General features: G+C 48.2%; 1 pseudogene; it reads left to right on the top strand.

Annotated features, from left to right (window-relative positions):
- Positions 1-5,425: 5,425 nt before the first annotated feature.
- Positions 5,426-7,096, top strand: LOC125547491 (putative serine/threonine-protein kinase PBL21; annotated as a pseudogene).
- The last annotated feature ends 4,858 nt before the right edge of the window (positions 7,097-11,954 follow it).

Here is an 11,954-nt window from a genome sequence, read left to right as displayed (position 1 = left end):
CCTCTTCTCCACTTCAATTTTTCCAACTTTATGCACCGGACCACACTTTTTTTCTCTAAGCACCCACCTCCTGAAGAGGATCCCGCTTCTCCATCCAAACCTACATTTTCTGTTATCCGATCCTACATGACATGTGAGGCATCACCCTAAGGCTATGCATTGGCCATGCCCTATGGGCATGTACAACGGTGTCCAGTCAACCGTCTGTAACACATGCCATGTAGGATATTTGTCTAGGTGGAGGGAAGAAAATGAGGAGAGAGAAAAAGGGCGTCTGCAATTCGGGAGACGGTCGATAGCCCTGAAATTTCGCTAGTTATCGACAGGCACTTTGCCATTGTACGGCTGGGCGTCTATAGTTTCCCTTTTCCCCAGCTGAACCGTCAAATCCCGTCCTCGACAAATCCAATCCACGGAACATGTTTTGCTTTTCTCCGTCGCTACGTACCCCAACTAGACCTGCACGGTTGGGAGCCGCCGGACTGCTGGGATCGATAGACGTCACGAACGAATGAGCTGCAGCGACCAAAATAATCGATCAAGGATCAGCTAGCTAAACGTCTATGCACAGGTCCAGGGAGGAACTAATTAGATTAACGTACGTGTATGTACATGCTCCTCGATCTTCAGCGACGGCGGCTGTCCGGCTTTGAGAGCTGCGATTCCCCAATACACACTTTCTTCCCGGGATGCATCACCGCTTCTGGAGCAGTGGCTGATGGAGGTGGATCATTGGAATAAATTTCACTCTAACGTCGTAATTTTAGAGGGCTATAGACAGCAAAAAGACGATACATTGTAAAGAGCGTTTTTACTCATGTCTGTAGATGATGTAGATGGTTGGTATAGACAGTAGCCATCTAAACTAATGTACATGCCCTAATACACGTATCGTTTAGGCTTGAAAGATTGCAACGTGCAACAGATTGGCATATCTTCGTAGCAGATACGGTGAAACATAAAATGACCCCAATCTAAAAAATTTCACGAAATGGCTCTTTTTTGCATGACGCCCGCAGCTAAGGTGCCATGGTAGAGAGCATGACGCCCCGGGATAGGGTGCCATGGTAGCGACATGTAGCATGGCGCCCCGGTCCGGGCGTCATGCAAATGGGGCCATTTCGTGAAATGTTTCTAGATTGGGGCCATTTTGTGTTGAAGTTTCAGATAAGGGTTAATTTTGTCCATTTTCACGGTTTGCAGATACGCCGATTGAACATTTCGGATGCCACGCCCTTGAAACGTTCACGCTGGCTACAACGAGCTATATATAGTGTGTAGGGCCTCAATAGTACGTAGAGTAAGTGGTACGATCACTGAATCCACGTGCTCACTAGCCACCACTACTAGAAATCCCTATTTGCCACGTGTTGCGGCAAATTGTCGCCCCATCGAACAGGCATGGGCACTAGCGAAGCAATTGGATCCACCCATTTAACCAGTTACTCCCTCTGTAAAATAATATAAAAGCGTTTATAGATCACTAAAGTAGAGATCTAAACACTCTTATATTAGTTTACGGAGGGAGTAGTTTGCACCAGTTTTGGGACGTTTTTTTGGTACTGATTATAGGTCTTTTTGTTTTTTCTTTTCTTTTCAGTTTTCAAGTTCATTTTACTTTCTACAGGAAATGTTTGGAATTTTGAAACATTGTTTTGAATTCAGAAATTTGTTCCTGTTTTTCAAATTATGTTCACAATTTTAAAAAATGTTCACTAACTTGAAAAATAATGTTTGGAGTTTCAGAAATTGTTTGTGGTTTTTGAATATTGTCTGGGTTTCTCATTTTTTTGCAATTTATAAAAAAGAGCAGTTTTAGCATCCTCCCTCTTACCCCCTCTTTCCACATCAGAGGTAAGAGTATATAATAGATCTGGGCCGTTGATCTCATTAATTAGTGGTCTGATTAACTCTTATCTTCTTATCTCACATGTAAAAAGAGGGGGTAAGAGTGAGCATGTTAACATTTTCCATAAAAATATCTCTTTCTTCAACATTTGTTCAAAAATTATAAAATGTGCTTGTTCTAAATATTTGTTCACAAATTTCAAACATGTTCCCTTTTTGATTTTTTGTAACAAATTTAAAAATTGTTCATATTTTTCCAAAAATTGTTTGAAATTTTAAAAGAGTTCCATTTCTCAAGATGTGATCGCAAATGAAAAAAATGTTCCTTATTTGAAAATTTGTTCATATTGTGTTTTCAAAACCTTTTTATTATTTTCAAAAATTATTCGGAATCTTTAAAAAATGTTCCCATCTTGCAAGATTTGTTCATAATTTTGAAATAAAATATGTTTTTCAGTTTTATTTGGAAACTAAAAAATTGTTCATAATTTTTAAAAACTGGTTCGTGTATATCAAAATTGGTCGGAATTTTAATAAATGATCCAATTTTGTAAATTTTGCTCAGAATTTCAAAACTTGTTTTGGTTTGAAATTTGGTTAAAATTCGAGAACTATCCACATTTTTTCAAAACTCATGTGTGTTTGTGAAAAACCCTCTGAAGTTTTTTATAAAATACTGAAGAAATGAGAAAAAAGTTTGACGTGCCAAGGTAGCAAGTTCTAAAGTATTCGTGCTGCCTATTCATCCGGAACATTAATCAGCCGCAGTGGCTAGCTACCTGTGGCTACAAACCACTAAAAAGAACATGTGGCTACAATAGCAGGATCGTGAGTTTAAAACTTAACTTTCACTTCTCATTGTTCTGATGTGTACACTGCTCGTAGCTGGCGCGTGGGCCGGGCCAGTCGGAGGACTGCCCTGTGGGAAGCCCCGACATTCTATCGCAGAATACGGCAGATAGGAGGTCCCACAATTATTATAAAATAATACTCTTCATAATTAAAGTGATCCTACTGTCAAACGCTCGATAATACTGCGCACATTTGCCTCTGTTACTCCCGCAGGCCTCCTCTGTCAACTCCAGTGACCACTTCTTGCGTAGGTAAGCCACTCGGTTGGTCCAAATCCTTTTCTTTCTCTTCTTCTATGTGTGCTGGTACATTTAATTCCATGGCAATTTCTTGTATTCTGGGTTGTGTTGATGGTCTTCGATGCAAACACTTGAGCTTCTCGAGATGATTCTGGTATAACAGTTAGTGGATTTAGCCCTCAAGTTTAGTCATGTGAGTTCTTCTCCACGATTCTAATATAATAGTTAGATGATTCTTGGTTTCTCTCTCTTGGTGTGTTGTGCAGCGTGTGCTGGAGTGTTTCCCTTGTCGATCTAACGGGCAATGTGTATGCTGGTTGTAGTTGGTGCTTGGTTGATCTTCAGGCTAGTGGTTGGTCTGTTTTGGCTATGTGATATTTAAGGGTAATGGTTTAGCCAGCCTAAATCTTTGCTTCCTTATAAAGCAGCCTCTTATGGCCTTTTCTCTAAATATTTAGCTTTGATTTTATCTACTGATGATGATGTGGTTGTTTGACTCCTTGGGCTCTTGTGAAATTATGGCATGTCCTGTCCTAGGTACCCCAACGCGGCCCTAGGGCGCTTGTTAAAACTGCTTTATAAGAAAACTAAAAACAAGGAAACACCAAACACACTACTGAAGGGAACAGAGAACCAGGAACGTATTTGAAGGAATTAGAGAAATAAAAGAAAACATAACGAATGAAACAGAAGGTAAGGAGAGACTGAACGAAACAACGACTGATCGACGGTTCTCCGGAAACGTCGAAACAGTCAGCGAAAGAAGGAACACAGAAACAATTAACGAACGAAGCAGTTATATGAGAAATCACGTGGTCTTTCTGTCAGCAGCTCACTTAAATGCGCTTAAAGCGCCGATTAGGAGATCTCATAGGAGGTCCCAACCGCATGCCCCACGATCACCACCCGAGTCTACGTCTACACAGCGTCATCGGTAGTCGTGGAAATCAAGGCATTCGTGAAGGTGACGGGTGTAATTTTCAGGGGAGAAACGTTCAGAGGATCCTTCGCTCGTACTAGAATCTTACTCAAGCCCGGCGTGTGAACTCGAGGCGTTTGTTGAAATTCTGGGAAAGCCGGGAGCTGTAGCTCTCGCGAGGCGACTTGGTTCCTCACTCCCTTGAGTACGCTGAACTGGTTGCCGGATGACTCATGACCCAACCCAAGTAGTCGGCCAAGTCAAGCTCATCGTACCAATGCATGCACAATTGCACATTCCTCTCACTCCCTCTGCATAAACCACAACCACTCAGCGGTTTCAACGGCTTGGCCACCGTTGAACTTTTCTATTTTTTGTAATTCTTTTTTTGTGGTAGTTTTCCATGTAAACAGACTGGCAAAGCTTGAATTCCATCGGGTCAATGCATGCACAATTGCACATTCGTTACTTCTTTTCATGTTGTCCAGGGTTTAGACTTGAAACTAAGATTTTCTAAACTACCTGGTCATATTAAGTATTGGTTGATATTTTTCATGGCTTATTATCAAACTAAAATAATGTGTGCTGTATCAGAATTTTGATATTTTTCATGCACAATTTTGTTTGGTTTATATCAAATCCAGCCAATTTTCATGAATTTTGTCCGGTTTATATGAAATACAGCCGGTTTTCATGAATTTTGTCCGGTCCGTTCATATCTGGAATCAATTGTATACGGGTAGCGTTGGATTGCCGGCTCCCACATCCATGTCTGCGGACTGTTCCCCCTGTACGTGGATGAATGCGGGAGGAAATTTACGGGCTAGAGTTGGAGATCCGCTTATGCTCTCTCTCTCTCTCTCTCTCTCTCTCTCTCTCTCTATGTGCCACTGATCCATATGCCTATATGCTACATGTTCCTTGTATGTTGTATGCGACTTGTCATGCCAATAAGTTTGTCATGATGGTAATCTTGATTAATCTTAAACATAATAAAAATATTTAAAACTGGATCAGAAGTTCTTTGCTTATAATGACCTAATATAACGATTTGTTGAGGGAGTGTGGTATCCCAGCCCACCAGGGTTCAAATCCTGGTGCTCGTATTTATTCCTGAATTTATTTTAGGATTTCCAGCGATGCGCATTCAGTGGGAGGAGACGTTCCCGTCGACGAGGTGCCTATTTCAAGACGATATGCCAGCTCATAGAGATGAATGTATGCGCGTGTATATGAGCGCTTATGTCTATACCGTCTTAAAGAAAAAATATAACGGTTTGCTGGGAGAGAAAGAAGAAGAAGAAACATTCAAACCGTGGACCAAAAGTTTGAAACCGCTCTATGGTTGTGGTTTTATGCAGAGAGAAGGGCTTGCAACTCGTGCATGTGGGCGGGTTGATGCACGGCTTGTCACACGAGCTTGACTTTGACAATTCCTCCGGTCATCGCCGACATGGTGCAGAGAGGGAGCGACGGACGAAGGCATGGCGCGGAGGCTAGTGCCCACTGGCCACGGCCTTCCGCGTTGCTTCGCCCTCGCGCGCGCTGATAAAAAGGCTACCTCCAGTCTACTCCTTGGGAAACGTGCACTTGGTACCGCACGTAGTACACTACAGAGTACAGTGAGTTGAGTATCATGGCGTTGGCGGGGGTGGGGGATGCGGCGGCGGTGACACAGCTCATCGGGCAGGCCATCGGGCTCGTCGCCATGATCATCCGGGCGGTGGACACGGTACGCCAGAACAGGCTGGAGTGTGAGCACCTCGCCTGCCGCGTGTCCACGGTCGACGGGGTGCTGTCTAACCTGCCGCGGGACCAGGAGATGGCGCCGCCGCTCAAGGTGCTGAACAACACGCTTGAGGAGGCGCACCGCATGGTCATCGCCTGCCAGAACCGGGGCGCCGCCAGCCACTTCTTCGGATCCCGCCGCCACGCCGATTGCTTCAATCAAGTCAACAACAGGATTATGTCCGACATCGTCATCCTCAACCTCAGCCTAAACAGCTACATGGCTCGGCGACACTCCAACCAAGTCCTTCAACCCAGTCACATCGGCGTACCGACTGCCACAATAGCCATGGCGCCGTGGCCAGGCTCCAGCTCTGCCCCCCTGCAGACGCTGATGGTGGTGTCGCAGCAGTCGCAGGTAAGCTCGATCTCCAGCGATAACCCCAGGGCGCTCACGTGGGCGGAGATTGCAGCCGCGACCAGCTTTTCCGTCGAGCTCGGCAGAGGCAGCTCGGGGAGGGTATACAAGGGCCGTCTCCAGTTCCAGTTCCACTTCCACCACGGCACGGAGGTGGCCGTGAAGGTGCTGGAACAGCACAGGCGTCAGGGCGTGGAGGACGCGTTCATGGCGGAGAGCAACATCCTTTCCGGTCTCCGGCACGACCACATCGTCCGCCTCGTCGGCTGGTGCGCGGAGCAGGATTACCGCATGCTGGTGTACGAGCATATGGGCAAAGGCACGCTTAGAGACCACCTTCAGCATTTCGGCTGTGGGCCTAGCTCGTCGCCGGTGACGACGTCCTGGGAGACGCGCGTGGAGGTGCTGCTGGGCGTGGCCCGGGCCATCCACTACCTGCACCGCGGCGCCGATCCGCTGGTCATCCATCGCAACGTCAGCTCGTCCAACATCCTCCTGGACGGCGCCAACTGGAGCCGCGCCTGTCCGGCTTCGGCTCAGCGGTGTTTCAAGCGGCGGGTGTGGAGGAGCACGGCGGCCAGCTCGTCGAGGAGGTCGTCGGCACGCCGGGTTACATAGAACCGGAGTACAGCGGCACGCACCGCGTGAGCGCGGCGAGCGATGTGTACAGCTTCGGGGTGGTGGTGCTGGAGGCGCTGACGGGGAGGCCACCGGACATCTACGGCGTCACGCTCGGCCTCCTCGTCGACTCCGTGCTCCCGAGCGTACAGGAGGGAAAGCTGCGGGAGGTGCTGGAGGGCCACTCGGCGCTGCAGCCGACGCCGCGTCAGATGGAGGCGCTGGATCTCGTGGCATACACGGCGAGCCGCTGCCTGTGCCCGCGCGGGCACAACCGGCTGGCCATGTCTGATGTCGTGGCCAACCTCCACAGGGCGCTCGAGACCATACGCAGCAATTAATTTGACTGAGAATTAGTGAGACTACAAGAATGTCTCCGTATCTTTTAAATATCCATTTAATTCTCCGCGATTTCTTTCACCTCCCATCGATTTTGTGAAGAATGAAAAGTAGGAGTAATGGTTAAATGGTTAATGATTTCATTGATGATTGGCTTTGTATACATATTGGAGAGGCGTTGGTTACATAGAGAGGCAGATGTGTTGCATCCACGCAGGGACGTGTCCGTTGGCACTGAACACAAACAACTCACGGGCAAGCAAGCAATTACCGGTTATATTAACCCTAATCTATTTCTAACACTCCTCTTGTACAATGCTTATTTTTTAAATAATCCATCATAGAAAGCTTCTTGTATATTCACCACTTATCTTAAAAAATCCTTTGTGTAATCTTTAAAGTCTTCTTCAAAAATCATGTGGAAAAAAAATATGAGGAGAATAGTATAGATACGTTGCTAAAACTTCTTTGAACCCACTGGAAAAAATAATAAGAAAATGACGCGACATGATACTACCATGCATCAAAGAGGGTGCATAAAAATGATTAACATCACATACAATTCATTATATTTATGTGATATGGTATTGTCGTGTCCTCTTGCTCCAACACCTTTGACCGAGAACACCTCTTCTTCGTCTACAACATAACATCAAGGTCCACCAATGCATGATAATCATCTTCAACGTCTTTGCAATTAGTACAACTATAACTATCTCTATAGTTACTAAAATGAATGCATTACATGAAATTTGACATGCAGGTTGAAGAAATGACAATTAAATGGCTCTTGCCATCATGCTACCATAAAATACATGCCATGTAAAATAATAATTGCAACATATCGCATCTCATACAAACCCATTCCCATGACTGAGGGAGTCCTGGATTAGGGGGTGTCCGGATGGCCGGACTATACCTTCAGCCGGACTCCAGGACTATGAAGATATAAGATTGAAGACTTCGTCCCGTGTTCGGAAGGGACTTTCCTTGGCGTGGAAGGCAAGCTTGGCGATACGGATATTCAGATCTCCTACCATTGTAACCGACTCTATGTAACCCTAACCCTATCCGGTGTCTATATAAACCGGAGGGTTTTAGTCCGTAGGACAACATACACATCAACAATCATACCATAGGCTAGCTTCTAGGGTTTAGCCTCTCTGATCTTGTGGTAGATCAACTCTTGTACTACCCATATCATCAATATTAATCAAGCAGGACGTAGGGTTTTACCTCCATCGAGAGGGCCCGAATCTGGGTAAAACTTCGTGTCCCCTGCCTCCTGTTACCATCCGGCCTAGACGCACAGTTCGGAACCCCCTACCCGAGATCCGCCGGTTTTGACACCGACATTGGTGCTTTCATTGAGAGTTCCTCCGTGCCGTCGTCGTCAGGCCCGATGGCCCCTACGATCTTCAACAGCGATGCAGTCCAGGGTGAGACCTTCCTCCCCAGACAGATCTTTGTCTTCGGCGGCTTCGCACTGCGGGCCAATTCACTTGGCCATCCGGAGCAGATCGAAAGCTACGCCCCTGGCCGTCAGGTCAGCTTCGGAAGTTTTAACTACACGGCTGACATCCGCGGGGACTTGATCTTCGACGGATTCGAGCCACTGCCGAGCGCGCCGCACTGTCCCGACGAGCATGATCTAGCTCTGCCGCCGAACAATGCCTTGGAGGCCGCACCCGCATCGGCTCCGGTCCCTAATTCGGAGCCAACTGCGCCGATCGAGGATGGGCGATTGGAAGCCACCTCGGGGGCTGCGATCCCAACGGCGATTGAGCCGAACACCAGCCCCGCACTCCGCGAGACTCATGACTCCAAGGAGCCGGACTCTTTTCCGGACTCCGAACCCTCCGCGCCCCGGCCTATCGAATCCGATTGGGCGCCAATCATGGAGTTCACTGCCGCGGACATCTTTCAGCACTCGCCTTTTGGCGATATTCTGAAGTCACTGAAGTCTCTCTCTTTATCAGGAGAGCCCTGGCCGGACTGCGGCCAACGAGGTTGGGATTCGGACGATGAAGAAATTCAAAGCCCACCCACCACCCACTTTGTAGCCACTGTCGACGATTTAACCGATATGCTCGACTTCGACTCCGAAGACATCGACGGTATGGACGCCGATGAAGGAGACGAGGAAGAACCAGCGCCTATTGGGCCCTGGAACACCACCCCGTCATATGACGTATACACGGTGGACGCGCCAAAAGATGACGACGAGGAGCAAAAGGACGCACCGAAGGCTTGTTCCCTCGAAAAGCAGTCAAAGCGGCGATGCAAGCGCCGCCCCAAATCCCGCCTCGACAGAAATAGCGATCACACAGACCCAGCGTTGGAGCAGGGCGAACCGCTGCCGGACAACGGTAATCCGGATAATCAAACCGAACAAACAAATCCTATCAAGGATAATGGTCCGGACGACATAGCGCCGGACAGACACCCGGAGCAGCAGACTGCCCGTAAAAGGCTTGTTGCCACCGCGAGGAGTCTGAAAAAGCAGAAGGAAAGGCTCAAGGCTGCGCAAGACACACTCCACATTAGATGGAGCAAAATACTCAACACAGCAGCGAGGTATGGTGCCAATCGCCCCTCCAAGAGCTACCCAAAGCGGAAGCTGCTACCCGAATTCGATGAGGAGGCCTCAGACCCCCCACAACCAAATATCACAGCAGCCACCTGGTCGGATAGACAACCCCTCTACCAACACAGAGCAGCATACAACGCCGCTCACAATACAATACGTGACCCATGCAAGGGCTCGCACCCAAAGGACGGCGCAACAAGATCCATCTATGGACCACGCAAGCGCGCCCGAGCATACAATGCAACACAACAAACACTCGAACAACGTGGTACACCCAGCTACAGGGGTGCCGCACACCCCCTATGTTTCACCGATGAGGTGCTAGACCATGAATTTCCAGAGGGATTCAAGCCCGTAAACATAGAGGCATACGACGGAACAACAGACCCTGGGGTTTGGATTGAGGACTACATCCTTCACATCCATATGGCTCGAGGAGATGATCTCCACGCCATCAAGTACCTACCCCTCAAGCTCAAAGGGCCAGCTCGTCACTGGCTCAAAGGCCTCCCCGAAAGCTCCATTGGAAGTTGGGAAGAGTTCGAAGACGCCTTTCGGGCAAATTTTCAAGGGACTTATGTCCGAACTCCGGATGCGGACGATTTGAGTCATATAACTCAACAGCCCGGAGAGTCAACCCGAAAGCTTTCGAACAGGTTTCTTACTAAAAAGAACCAGATTGTCGACTGTCCGGACGCCGAAGCCTTGACAGCTTTCAAGTATAGCGTCCGTGACGAATGGCTTGCCAGACACCTCGGCCAAAATAAGTCGAGAACGATGGCCGCATTAACAAACCTCATGACCCGCTTTTTGCGTGGGTGAGGACAGCTGGCTAGCCAGATGTAGCACCAGCGACCCCAGTACATCTGAAGTTAGAGATGGAAACGGGAAATCACGGCGCAACAGCAATAACAAGCGCCGGACTAAAGAAGACAGCATGAAGGGCACGGTAGTAAATGCCGGATTCAAAGGCTCTCGGCCAGGTCAAAAGCCACCCCCTAAAGGCACCAGGGATGAACTGTCCAGCCTCAACAAAATTCTAGACCAAGTATGTCAGATCCATAGTACCCCTGGTAAACCCGCTAATCATACTCACAGAGAATGTTGGGTCTTCAAGCAGTTCGGCAAGCTCAACGCCGTATCCAAGGGGGAGGATACACCAAGTGCAGACGAGGACGAGCCTCCCAAACAAGACGCGGCGGAGCAAAAGAAATTCCCACCAGAAGTCAAAACAGTAAACGTGTTACACGTGATCAAGGGAAGAAACAATGCGGTGCTCTCAGGAACATATACCCAAGTGCCTATCACTGCGAAGTCCTGCCACTGGTCGTCTCAAACAATCACTTTCGACCATCGTGATTACTCAGCAAGTATCCGACACGCAGGATGGGCGGCCCTGGTATTAGACCCAGTAATTGCCGGATATCACTTCACACGAGTCTTGATGGACGGCGGCAGTAGCCTAAACCTAATATATCAGGATACAATCCGCGGGATGGGGTTAGACCCAACACAAATTCGCCATAGCAATACTACCTTTAAAGGAGTAACGCCAGGCCCAGGGGCCCGTTGTACGGGCTCCCTCTCATTACATGTTACATTCGGCTCCCCCGATAACTTCCGTCGTGAGCATTTAACTTTCCACATTGCTCCGTTTCAAAGTGGCTATCAAGCACTGCTCGGACGCGAAGCTTTTGCACACTACGCCTCCCTCACACTCAAGATGCCCGGTCCATGTGGCATCATTACAGTGCACGGAGATATCAAGCGCTCTCTGCGCGCCGAAGAGAGTGAGGCTGCCTTGGCAGCCGAACATTAAAGGCGTCCGGACCAGCGATCGAGTCCGGCGCCGCTATTTACACAGAATAAGTGACCACACCCCTATTTGTCAATACAAGGGGCTCAACGCGCACAGACAAGTGGCAATTTCTTATCATCTTCAATTATACATGGTTTCTTTAAAAACCACCTTTTTGCACGACAACTTTCTCACTTAACTTCCTCTCTTTTACAGACGATCATCGTGCTACACCCGTCCAGGATACGGCACAACGGAGACACAGGCGCAGACGTGCAGCCAGCAGGGACCCGCTCAAAGGATTCCTTTTAGATTAAGACCCTGCGTAAACCTTTTTTACTGTCTCTTGTTGATACATATCCACCGTTGTGAAGGATGCTGACGTCTTGGCATGTGGCCACGCCAGAACAATGCACGTACCTGGACACAAGGGGCTTCTTACAAAGGCCATTATTTAGGCCCGGTTTATACCACAAAGACCGAATACCCTAGGGAGTGTTTCGGCGTCGCGAGTTTGGCCCTATATGCATCAGCTCCGAATCATTGTCTTTGGTCAAATGTTGGGTTTGCCCGGCTCCTGTGTTTTGGTGCCTTACGTTCCGCTT

This window comes from Triticum urartu, chromosome 3A (assembly GCF_056163025.1).
Source record: "Triticum urartu cultivar PI428250 chromosome 3A, HENAU_Tu73, whole genome shotgun sequence".
NCBI lineage: Eukaryota > Viridiplantae > Streptophyta > Magnoliopsida > Poales > Poaceae > Triticum > Triticum urartu.
This window is presented reverse-complemented; position numbering and strand designations above follow the sequence as displayed.